Source organism: Bemisia tabaci, chromosome 8, assembly GCF_918797505.1.
Source record: "Bemisia tabaci chromosome 8, PGI_BMITA_v3".
Lineage (NCBI taxonomy): Eukaryota > Metazoa > Arthropoda > Insecta > Hemiptera > Aleyrodidae > Bemisia > Bemisia tabaci.
The window spans coordinates 38,263,914-38,275,082 of NC_092800.1; the positions used below are offsets into that span (position 1 = coordinate 38,263,914).

Below are 11,169 nucleotides of genomic sequence, written 5' to 3' on the forward strand. Positions count from 1 at the left end.
AATTTAGGCGGATTTCGTTTTGATTCAAGCAAAAATCCGGAAGAATCAAGAGTATTTTTTCTTGTCAATGTTTTCAAGAGTCTGGACTCTACATTTAATGTGTTTTTTTCCAGTGAAAAGGAACTGGCGTATGATTACAGTGTTTTCAAAATTCTGTAACTCCTTCTTTACAATTGAGAACTACTTACTCCATGAAATTGAAGTAAAGAATTAGCTACAAAAAGTCAAAGAAAGAAAAAGCAAGTCTTCCCCTCCTCCTTCTTCGTCCTCTTATAAACACCCGTCAGCGTCTATTTCTCCTTCTTTTTTTCTTGGAAAAATCTCTAACTCCTTCTCATTCCTCCTCTTCTTTTTCTATTTTTCTTCTTCATTCCCTTCCTCACCTCTACTCCTACTTTTTCTGTCTTTTCCTCTCTCACTTTTTCTTTCTCATCTTCCTCCTCTCTTCTCTCTTCTCTTCTTCTTTCTACTCACCTTTTCTTCTTCTCATTCCTCTTTCGCTTACACTTTCTCTTCGTCTCCAATGTCCTTTTTGTTCCTCTTCTACTTCAACTCTAAATGCGCATACTATCCTAACTGATAAATGTTAGAAATTCTAAAATATTCCACCTCGTGGCTTCATTCAAAACCTTCAATGTAGATATCGTCACCTTCCTGCCAAAGTATCACAAGCGCCATGCGACGTTTAAAAATTTCCACCTCCATTTTATTTCTTTACAGATAAATTCTTGGCCAGTGTTCGAAACTCACAGGCGCCAACGTGCCAAATGCGCCTAAAAAATCGGCCATGGCTCCAAAAAAATTAATGCTCTGCGCCAACGTGGCCCAAAAAAATCCTAATTTTTCTTTCTGATGAATTTTCGAAATTTCCCCCGAGTTACTGTTACTAGTTCTGTGACTAAAACATCTTGCGTCTAACTTTTCACTAAATGCGCCGTGATATATAGGCAAAAAGTCGATCTGGCCCCTAAAAATCGAGCTTGATGCGCCACATGGCTCCTAAAACTCAAGGGTGAGTTGCGAACACTGTTCTTGGCTGAATCTGTTTGAAAATTTCACTGAATTTTCCTCGCGCTGCCGATAAAATTCAGTAAAATTTTCAAACAGACTCAATTAACAATTTCTCTGCGGAAAAATAAGATGGCGGCGGAAATTTGGAAACGACGCATGACGCTTGTGATACTTTGTTCCAAAGGTGACGAATGAATGTTCCGCTTGACGTTCTTCGATTTTCGGGAAGTTTGGCAGCGTCTCCGCCTGGTTGCATCATTAACTGCGAGTATTAAATTAGCAGAGCGCAAATTGTAAATTCTCGGGCACAACTTTATGCTAATGCGGGCGGGCTTGGCGCCCGACGCGGTGCGGCGTGGCGCGGCGCCGTGAACCGAATTTCGGGCAGCCCGGCCCCGGCACGGCGTGCATATTGAAAAGACCGGCTTTTGTGAGGATTTTAAATTAATTATTCCCCTGCAAAACGCCGTTTAATGGAGTTTAGCAACAGCCCAGCGCGATGATTCCCTCTCGCGCCTCGCAGGTCGGGTTAAGTTTTAACTCATTCAAATCAAATGGCACTATCTCCATTGAGGCATAGGCCATGTTCTGCGGGCTGATCTTTGAAATTGGTAGAAAAAGCTATAGACAAAAAAAGACAAAAAGAAAATTAAGGGATCCTATTCTGCCGCCCTGGGAAAAAAAAAACACATTGGATCTAGAGCCAGACTCTTGAAAACATTGACAAGAAAAAATACTCTTGATTCAATCAGATTTAAGCTTAAATCAAAAGGAAATCCACTTAAATTAAGAGGCTTGGTTCTTGATTTAAGCTAGATTCTGATTGAATCAAGAGTATTTTTTCTTGTCGATGTTTTTAAGAGTCTGGACTCTAGATTCAAAGTGTTTTTTTTTTTTTTTTTTTCCAGTGCATTGGCCATGTTCTGCGGGCTGAGCTTTGATATTGGTAGACAAAGCGATAGAGAAAAAAGGACAAAAAGGATATTAAGGGATTCTATTCTGCCGTGCTAAGGAAAATCGCCGTATGAGCCCTTAGGCGTTGCCAAATCTTCTTCAACAAATCATGAATTTTCGGGAAAATTTGTGAATACTTCTCTCCTAATTTACACTAGAAAAAAAACACATTGGATCTAGAGTCCAGACTCTTGAAGCCATCGACAAGAAAAAGTTCTCTTGATTCAATCGGATTTTTGCTTGAATCAAAACGAAATCCGCTTAAATTAAGAAGCTTGGTTCTTGATTTAAGCTAGATTCTGATTGAATCAAGAGTGTTTTTTTTTGTCGATGTTTTCTAGAGTCTCGACTCTAGATCCAATGTGTTTTCTTTCCAGTGCTCTCTTGTTGTGCCGTAGTATCTTGATTTATTTTGAGAGGAAAGCTCCTCACTCTTAAAAGGTGTCTGTCATTCTTAATATGTTGGAGCGCCTTCAATTTCGTATGATGCTGTGCAACACCTCTGTTGTGAAATAGTTGCTTGAGGCGCCGTGGTACGATGCGGTGCGGCGGGCGGGCGGCCAGCGCCTACAAACCTAACAGGGATACTTCACGCATTGCGCAATGCGTGAAGTATCCATTTAGGTTTGTAGGCGCTGGTGCGCGTTCCGCGCTGGCAGTACGCCGCTCCGCTCTGTGTCAGGCTCTATTTTCAACTCATGATTTCGAAATGTATGCATACTCTGCATGGAATATTCTCAGTACATGGATTACTCCCCATGTACAGAGGATTTCGTTCTAGCATTGATCCAAAAAATCTGAAAATTGCAAGCAAAAATAGTCATAATTTTCTCCAAAATTAAACCTGTTTTGAGAGGGAATTAGGCAACATTCAAATGTTCATACGGCATTCTTCCTCAGCACGGCAGTAATGGTGGAAGCGAGTGGTTGCAATGGACAAAGGAGGTAGTTAATAGACTAACTAAGGGCAACCCACGAAACACCCTTTAGTTTTTCCATAAATTTCTATCTTTGTCTATAAGAACCACCCATTTCAACCAATAGAATAGCTCCATACTCCTAATTTATTCTTTGTCTATCGCCTTGTCTATCAATTTCAGTAATCAGCCCGCTCCAAAAATTCGCGTGTATTTAAGGGTCAGGATAGACACGGTTCATTTTAATTTAAATACGTCAATTTTATTGCTCCGACTAGAGTACCTTTAACTATAGTGAGAGCATGGACCACAGATTTCGTCCAGATCGCTGACATTCAATCAAGCCAACACTGAAAAAGCGTGAGAAAGTTCGGGTACTCTCAGCAGTGGCGTGGCGTTCTTTGCATCGGTGGATCCAGCAAATTAGAAATGTATTGATTCTTGCAGGGGCCAGGTGCGCCGACGAGAATCAAATATTTAACATAAGTTTAAATTGAGGGAATCCGGTGTTGCCAAATTGCTGGATCCGCCACTGGTGCATTGCGTTTTTCCAAAAAAATTGCAAGAAAAAATATGCATAATTTCCATCGAGAGAACATGTTTTATCCGAAGAAATATGGCAACTCTCGAATGAAAATACGGCATTCTTCGTTAGCACGGCAGAATTCGAGAGGGATTATCCGCTGACCGGGGGAGTTAATGAAAACTCTTCAGCAGGGCACAGTGCCACAATTGAATCCTAATTCCACCCGAATCCTAGGTCCAGTGCATGAAACGGTGTAATTCTATTGCCAAGTTCTATTTAGGTCGAGTTTAACAGAAAGGAATCGTGTTTTTTGGAAACCGAGGGGTCTCCTTGCTGTAGGATTTCTCATGTATTTCTCATGAATAAAATTGCATCCATACGTTTGGACTAGATTTAAAATTTAAGAATCGCTTCGCAGATGAAACGTTGGAAACAGATTAACGCTTTTCATTTGGGTCGACTGGACTATGGGTCACAGAGGTCGTCTTGTCATTAATTTCCCCGTATAATTTTCCGTAAATAACGTTTTGCTCTTCTACATTTTAATTTCAATAAAAAGGGGTTTTATTTGTTTATATCTTAACACAGAAGCCAAATTTGCAATACAGATTATAATTTTTGAGGATATTTTAATGACTTGCATACGAAAAAAGCCTAATCTATTCAGAGAAAAGAGCCAAGTGATTTTTCTCTTTTATTTTCTGGTGGTTTATTGGATTCGAGTCTAGCACCTGCAGCCAATTTTAGACTCAAAGAGATGGATATTTAAAAGCTAATAGAAGATTCAGACCGAGTAGCTTCTCAGATTTATTATACTTGCGAGGTCAACTCAGAGAAAGGTCGAAAAAAATTCTTGGTTTGGGACGATTCATTCTTCCCATTTCAAGACTGGTATTATAATTATTTTTCTCCGCATCACCTTCCTCTTTGGTATTCGGTGGAAATTCGGGATGGCAAAAAGATGATTATCCAAGGAGTCCAGCTGGAATCCTGCTACCTCGTATGCAAATTCGAAAACTGCAGAGAGACCGTCTGGACATTTTAATTAAAACTTCAGCGCGGAGAGCGCTGCCTTACAAAGAGAAAACGCCGTATGAAAAATCCGGTGTTGTCAAATTCGTCTTGATCAGACATTCATTTTCGAGAAAAATTATGCACATTTTTCTTTGAAATGTTCAGATACGATTGCACAAAGTACGAATCAAATGTCAAAAACAAAAGTCAAGAGGAGAGGTTTACAAAGTTTTCGGAAAATTCGAATCTTATCGGAGGACATTTGACAACATGTTGATGCTCATGCGTCGTTTTTTCTGTGCCGAGGCCGAGTAGCGAAACATTCCTAAATTAAGAGCCGATTAATCTTATCACGTATTTAATTACCCCGCAATTTTGAATTGATAATCGTGAGAGGGATGATAATCAGCGAGATTTATTCACGGCCTCCGTAAGTCGTGCGGGTTGCGTCCGCCGATAACCAGGCGCTTCACAAGTTAATTAACTCGGCAAGGCCGTGAGCCGTGACTCCCTCAAATTTGGCAAACGAATAAAGAACTGCTCGTTTTTTTATTGACATTATCGCGCGAAAGAATAATATATCGAATGGAAAGCAAAGGAATGAGGAATTTGATTATGATGGCTTGACATCAAACGAGAATTTGGTGAGCGGTCAAGAAAATAATTTTTTGCGTGCTTGTATCGAGTCGAAATTTTTGATTTATGCAGTAATAACGAGATAATAAAGTATTTGCGTTCTACCTTGGGAAAAGGGACCACAAACCGCAAAAACTCAAAATAGAGTTAGTAATGCCGAATCTATAAGAAGAGTTCTAAAGGCATTGAAAAAATCACACGAAAAACTAGAAAATTAAAATACTATAAAATCCACGATGTAGGCATCAAATTAAAAAAAAAAAAAAAATCACTCCTCTATTATATTAGACCTGAAAAATTCAAAATCAAATAGGGAGTCTCATTCCAGCAGAAATCATAATATGCATGGAAGAATTTCTTGAGAACAGTTGAGAGACTTTCCCATCAAAGTCTCAAAATCCAATTTTTAGGCCGGAATTTTAAGACGTTACTCGAAACTTCCTCGACTCGAGATTTACTCGACTGGAGGAACCTCCAAACCGTCTCGACTCGAAACTCACTCGACTCGAGAAAAAACTCCTCGACTCGAAAATCTACTCAACTCGAAAATCTCCTCGACTCGAAACTCCGTCGTCCAAAAAAAAAAAATGGCTTCCAGGTGAGAGAATGACATTCAACGTCAATTAAAGAACAGATTAGGAATTTATTTGGAATAATAATCATGGAAAAGTGCGTCAAATTAAACTTTAGCGGCTACTTTCATAAATTCCCGGGCCATGAGTTAATTTCTGATTCATCCGCTTGAGTATGCATTCGTGAGATGGTGGCTGGTGAGAAGGCGGCCCTGGCCATTCATTGTATTTGGACCGCGTTAAACAGAAAGGAACCAAGCCACATCAGCTATTGCCAAATTTAACAGGGAAATTACATTTTTTACGAAAAAACGCCTGTGCAGATTCCTTTGCAAATTTTAAGGAATTTGCTTTGTATTATGGAAAAAATTCACTGAGATTTGCACAGAAATCCGCACAACCGTTTTCATGTAAAAAATTAAATCGCCCGATTAAATTTGGAAATAGCTGATGTGGCTTGGTTCCTTTCTGTTTAACGCGGTCCATTTGTTTGTTTGTTTATCAGTGCCAGACCAGTAATCCTTTTAATTAATTGTTTCAAAGTTAATAATTCGATTTCTTAGTGGTTTTTGTGTTTCTTTATGTGATATAGCCCTTTGTGTCATAGTTCAAGCGTTCAGTGGATCCTAATCGTCTTTGAGAACACGGCTAAACCCACACCACAGATGCTTAACATTCATGCGATTGAATGGAAGTGAATTTCTCGGTGATTGAACCTTTCTTTTCTCCTCAGTACTTATTTTCATCATACATGTATTCCATCAAGAATTCTCTGTGAAATTTCTCGGAAATGCGTGATTTATTCTCCGGAGAAAAGTTGATAGTGTAGCCCTTATCCAAGCGTCAGCGTCTCAAATATGTACCAATTATGAAACCCTGTGCTTTATTATTTCATTTATATTGTCTACATGTGATTTATAGCAAAGGAATATCCGTTTCTCTCAGGTAACTTATCAAAAATTACAAACCATACCCTCACTCAAAAGCATCTTCTTTCAAAGCCCTTTGGTTAAGATTGTGATTCATCAAGTTGTCAGCTAGTTTTCACAAACACAAGTTCTATCGAGTCAACATTGAACATTAAACACTGTACCTATGAAGCAGATTTGTGACTTTAGAGATCAGGTTTTTCTTCATTTTCCAGTTTCTGAACATGATTTAATAGAAGTTTTCTACTTGGCCTCTGAAAGCACAAGCATAGGCCACATTACGCGATTCGTATCTCTCATGATTATCAATCTTATTCTACCTAATAAGCGTTTTAGAGCTCACTGAGTGTATGTTGAGACAAAAGTCTAGTATTTTCTTGTCACTGCTCACCAATGGTGCTGTCTGAAAGCATGTATCAACCTGTTATATTGCTGCTGACTTGGAGCTGATCAGATAATGACATTCGTCTCAACATGCGATGAGCAAGCTCTAACAGCGATGCGCAACTGATTGCCTAATCTAGAGAACTTTGCTATCATGATGCTTTTCTTTGAGTTGGTATGTCAAGTGCTCATAATTCTTTGAAATTAAAATGTGTACGGTCTCCTGGCCCTCAGGTATTTACCTAAGTTAATCCTGAACCAAAGGAATCTCTACTGAGTCATAATATTCACTTATCCCGACACACTGCAGCACATGGGCAGTTCGAATGCTATTCTCATCAAAGTGTCAGACTCAAGAGTTTCCAAGATGGCCATTGCCCAGCATTTAAGAGAGCAACCTACCTCAGCAGTTTGTGTATCTAGTGGCTGTCTCATTCAAAGATCATGGTTCTCTGCTGATTTGATATTAAACAATTTGCGGAGACCATGGATTGATTGTCCACAGCTGTCAATTTCAACGCAACTCATCAGCCTCTGAATTCACTCTTCCACGTACCCTCTCATCCTTCAAATCTTCTATCATATAGTGCAGAGAGTTTGATTTTCTGTGAGTATTCATGACATCATGTTCTATAACTTTCATTCCTTCAGCACACAGTATTTTTCTTTTAGGTTCGGCTATTAACCTTGACCTGAAATGCCCATTTTGTTTTGACTACATGCTTAGCTAAAATTACTTCGTCACCAAGTGTCCACATTTGTAGTGAAGTGGTGAAGCTGCTCATAAATTAACTGATTTGATTCTCTCTTCTCAGAAACATTGGAATTCCTCACTCAAATATTGCTTCATTTTTGTTGATGGGACAAACTTGATCTTTTCTCAGTGCTTCATTTCTCCTCTAGTTCTTATGATGATTTTTTGGGGGGAAGGAGGGAGAGGCCAAGGTGCAAAAAGTTAGAGTGAGCATGTTCATGTGTTTTCTCATGTCCTTTTGTATGTTTTTAATTATGCTCTCACTATTTTTGCAATACCTGGCACCCATGGCGTCACTAGAAATCGCCCTGATAAATTCTATTTTTTAAGGAATTCATTGCTCGGGAAGCCTAACCAGTGGAAATTGTTTGTATGTTTCTCTGAGACTCGGCGCTCAGTTGTTAGAAATCTGAGGCCCCAAAATCATCATTCTGCCTCACTTTACTGAAGAAGTAAATGAGGCCATTTTTAATCCAATCTGTCAATTTTTATGTTGATTTTCTAGGGAGTTACCTACAGGAGTGTTAGCAAAGAATGGGGGAATAATGAGTTGCTCGAACATTTTTCTCCCTGAAAAACTGAAAATTCAGTGTCAGGTTCTTCAGGTTTTTTTTGGAGGAGTAGGAGGGAGGGCGGGGGACGAAGATGAATTCAGGATGAAAGCTATTTCTTTATTTCGTGGAAAACCCATGTTTAAATTAAAGTAAATTAGGTTAAAAACCAAGATAGACTTTTGCAAGTTATTATTTTTGATTAAAAACAATACCTCAGGGAACCAAATGTTTTTTCACCGAAACAAACGATGTAATGTCTTAGATGACAAAAAACGGGAATAACTTTTAAAACTATCATAAAAATATTTTATTGAACATCAATTACATCAACTCCACGTCAAATGAAACCCATTAATACCCTTGGAATTGCATTAGGATCACTATTTGATGAGGACTTTTAATTTGAAAGTAGCTTCGTAAAGTGCATGACCAAAATCCCAAGTGCACAGATTGCCATAAGTAGCAATTACATTGTAACAATATTGCAATTCCACTGAGTGTTGTGTATGTTGCCTAGCTCCTATTTGAAGGGGTCCCGTTTATTGAAACTTGTTGCAATTTTTCAATGCATTGCATATTGCCTATCTTTCTGACACATGGAACTCATTTTGTTGATTGTTTAAAATCAGCATAAATCGACTAAATGATGTAAAAATGTTGCAATTTAATGGTAAAAAAATTACAATTGTATTGAAATCAAACTGCAATTTAATTTCAATATTTTCGTTGCACTGTGCTACTTGGGATGCGTAGTACCCGTGGCGCTGTACTCTTCAGTAGCTCTTTCTGAGGTTCACTTTCTTTGATGAAGCTTTGAGGGAAAGGAGGGGATGCTCTTCGCACGGGGGTGGATTTAAGGATTTTTTTACTCTGAAAAATTAACCCTCTATGACAATATAAAATGTTGAAATTCAATGTCCGTGACCCCCAAAAATCGCCCTTCAGCTACCGTTTCAAAACACCGAAGTTGTAAGGTAGTTGCAACTGAGAAGGAGAAGTTCTAGAGGAAAAACAGTATACTTTTTTCTTTGAAGGGAAAAATAGCATACATATCTAAAGTAAACAAGGGAAAGTGGGTAAAATTAAATTTTAGCAATAAAATTCATAAAAAAATTCACTTCATTCAAATTCACTTTCATAACAAAACAAATCACTTTCAACCAAGTTTCCTCAGAACTCCCTTGAGGGACCTCAGTACCTCACTCACGAAAATCTCGAGATTGACTCAACGAAATTCACTTGAGGAAATTTGGAGGTGACTCGAAGCGCGTTTCGAGTCGAGGAAATTTCGAGTCGCGTCTTAAAATACCGTCAATTCTCGAGGACACTCGAAAAGCGTACTCAAGGAAATCTCGAGTCGAGGAAGTTTCGAGTAACGTCTTAAAATTCCGGCCTTAGACCCAACTTTATAAGTCACTCGGTTGAAAATTTTCCCTCCACGGACTAAACATCTCCCTTCCTTGGACGGTCACAACGAATGACACGAGAGAAGGTAAAAAATATGAACAACTTACGATTATTGGCGAGACATGTTTATATTCGCTGAATTTGTTCCTTGAGCTTCGACAACATTCAATCAACTGACGCTGAACCTGCAATAAATTAAAATAGCATAAGTACTATGTAACAAAAATCAAAATGTCATTTTGACAACGATATACTTTGTTATAAACCACCGTAATCATTTAGGTATTCTTATCGAGACTGAGTGACTCATTTGATCTGCGTCTTTTTCAAAATATAACTACTGTCCTCCCAGTTCGATCTAATATTTAGAAAAATAGTGAAAATATTCATAGAGAATTTCAAGATTGAATACTTCACCGCGATAAATCTGGCAATGAAGCGTAACCCTTAAACAATAGCTTTGACTGAGGACTGCTTTAATGTGAAAATGATTGTTAGGAACTTATGATACAACTATTTTAACCTTCCGGAGCGCGGATTGCCTACTTGCAAAATTGAAGGCGCTTCATGAACGCAGAACAAGCTCGGGACTTTGGCTCGGAACTGAAATCGCGTAAACATGTCGAATAAGAGGGATATAATGGGGAGAGAGAGAAAAGTAGATGCAGAGCAAGAAAAAGATAAATAAGGAGAAGAAGAAGAAGAAGAAGAAGAATAAGGAAAAGTAGAAAAATAGGAAAAAAGACGAAGAAAAATTAATGACTACTCGTCTTTCTCGTCTCTACCTTCTCTCTAGTCTTTTCTTCTCTCTGTTCGTTTCACTTCTTTTTATCCCCCCTGTTTTTCCCCCCTTCAAATCCTCTTCCTTATTATTTTTCCCCTTATTTTTTGTCTTTTCCTTAGGCTCTTTCCGTTTTGTTCTCTGCACGCTTCCTCCCTTCTTTCCCATCTTTTTTCTACTCTCTTCTTCTTTTTTTCTTTTTCATCTTATTTTTTTCTTTCCCCCAATTTCTAAGGCGACTTCATTTGACTTGTGTCCAAAGTCCTAAGACTCGAGTTTGATTGACTGAAATTAAAACTTACAATAGTGTATTTTCTTCGAAAAATGCACTAAAAGCCCTTTAATCGATAACGTCCTTCTATCAAACATGATTCTATTACTTACGCAAGGGAGTCATGGGATTTCACTTAGCCCGAAATGTTTACAAACAGTGAGGCGGTATTGAATTTCGCGTGGTTGGGGTACATAATAGCACAACATTACAATGATGCAATCAAAACAAAATTCAGAAGAAATCAACCAGCACTTCAGACTGAAAGAAAAAATGTAAGCGCACGATGGAAATCGACCCGAAGCGACGCTAACGCTTGCTTCTCGCCTTTTTATTCATTTAGTGGCTCTTTTCGCCATAAAAAACGTTCTTATAAAGTACTTACGGAGAAACCTCCCCTCATTTTAAAAGAAGCAATAACGGTCTCGTAATAATGGAAACGAGGTTAGAACTTGAACT

At 38.5% G+C, this 11,169-nt stretch overlaps 1 protein-coding gene across 1 annotated transcript in view; it reads right to left on the reverse strand.

Annotated features, from left to right (window-relative positions):
* The window catches only part of LOC109033832 (G-protein coupled receptor dmsr-1-like), a 120,359-nt gene extending 110,509 nt beyond the window's left edge, over positions 1-9,850 (reverse strand). The window contains exon 1 of the mRNA XM_072303149.1: positions 9,766-9,850. The gene's annotated coding sequence lies outside the window, so the exon portion shown is untranslated. The remainder of the gene's footprint in view (positions 1-9,765) is intronic.
* Positions 9,851-11,169: the final 1,319 nt, after the last annotated feature.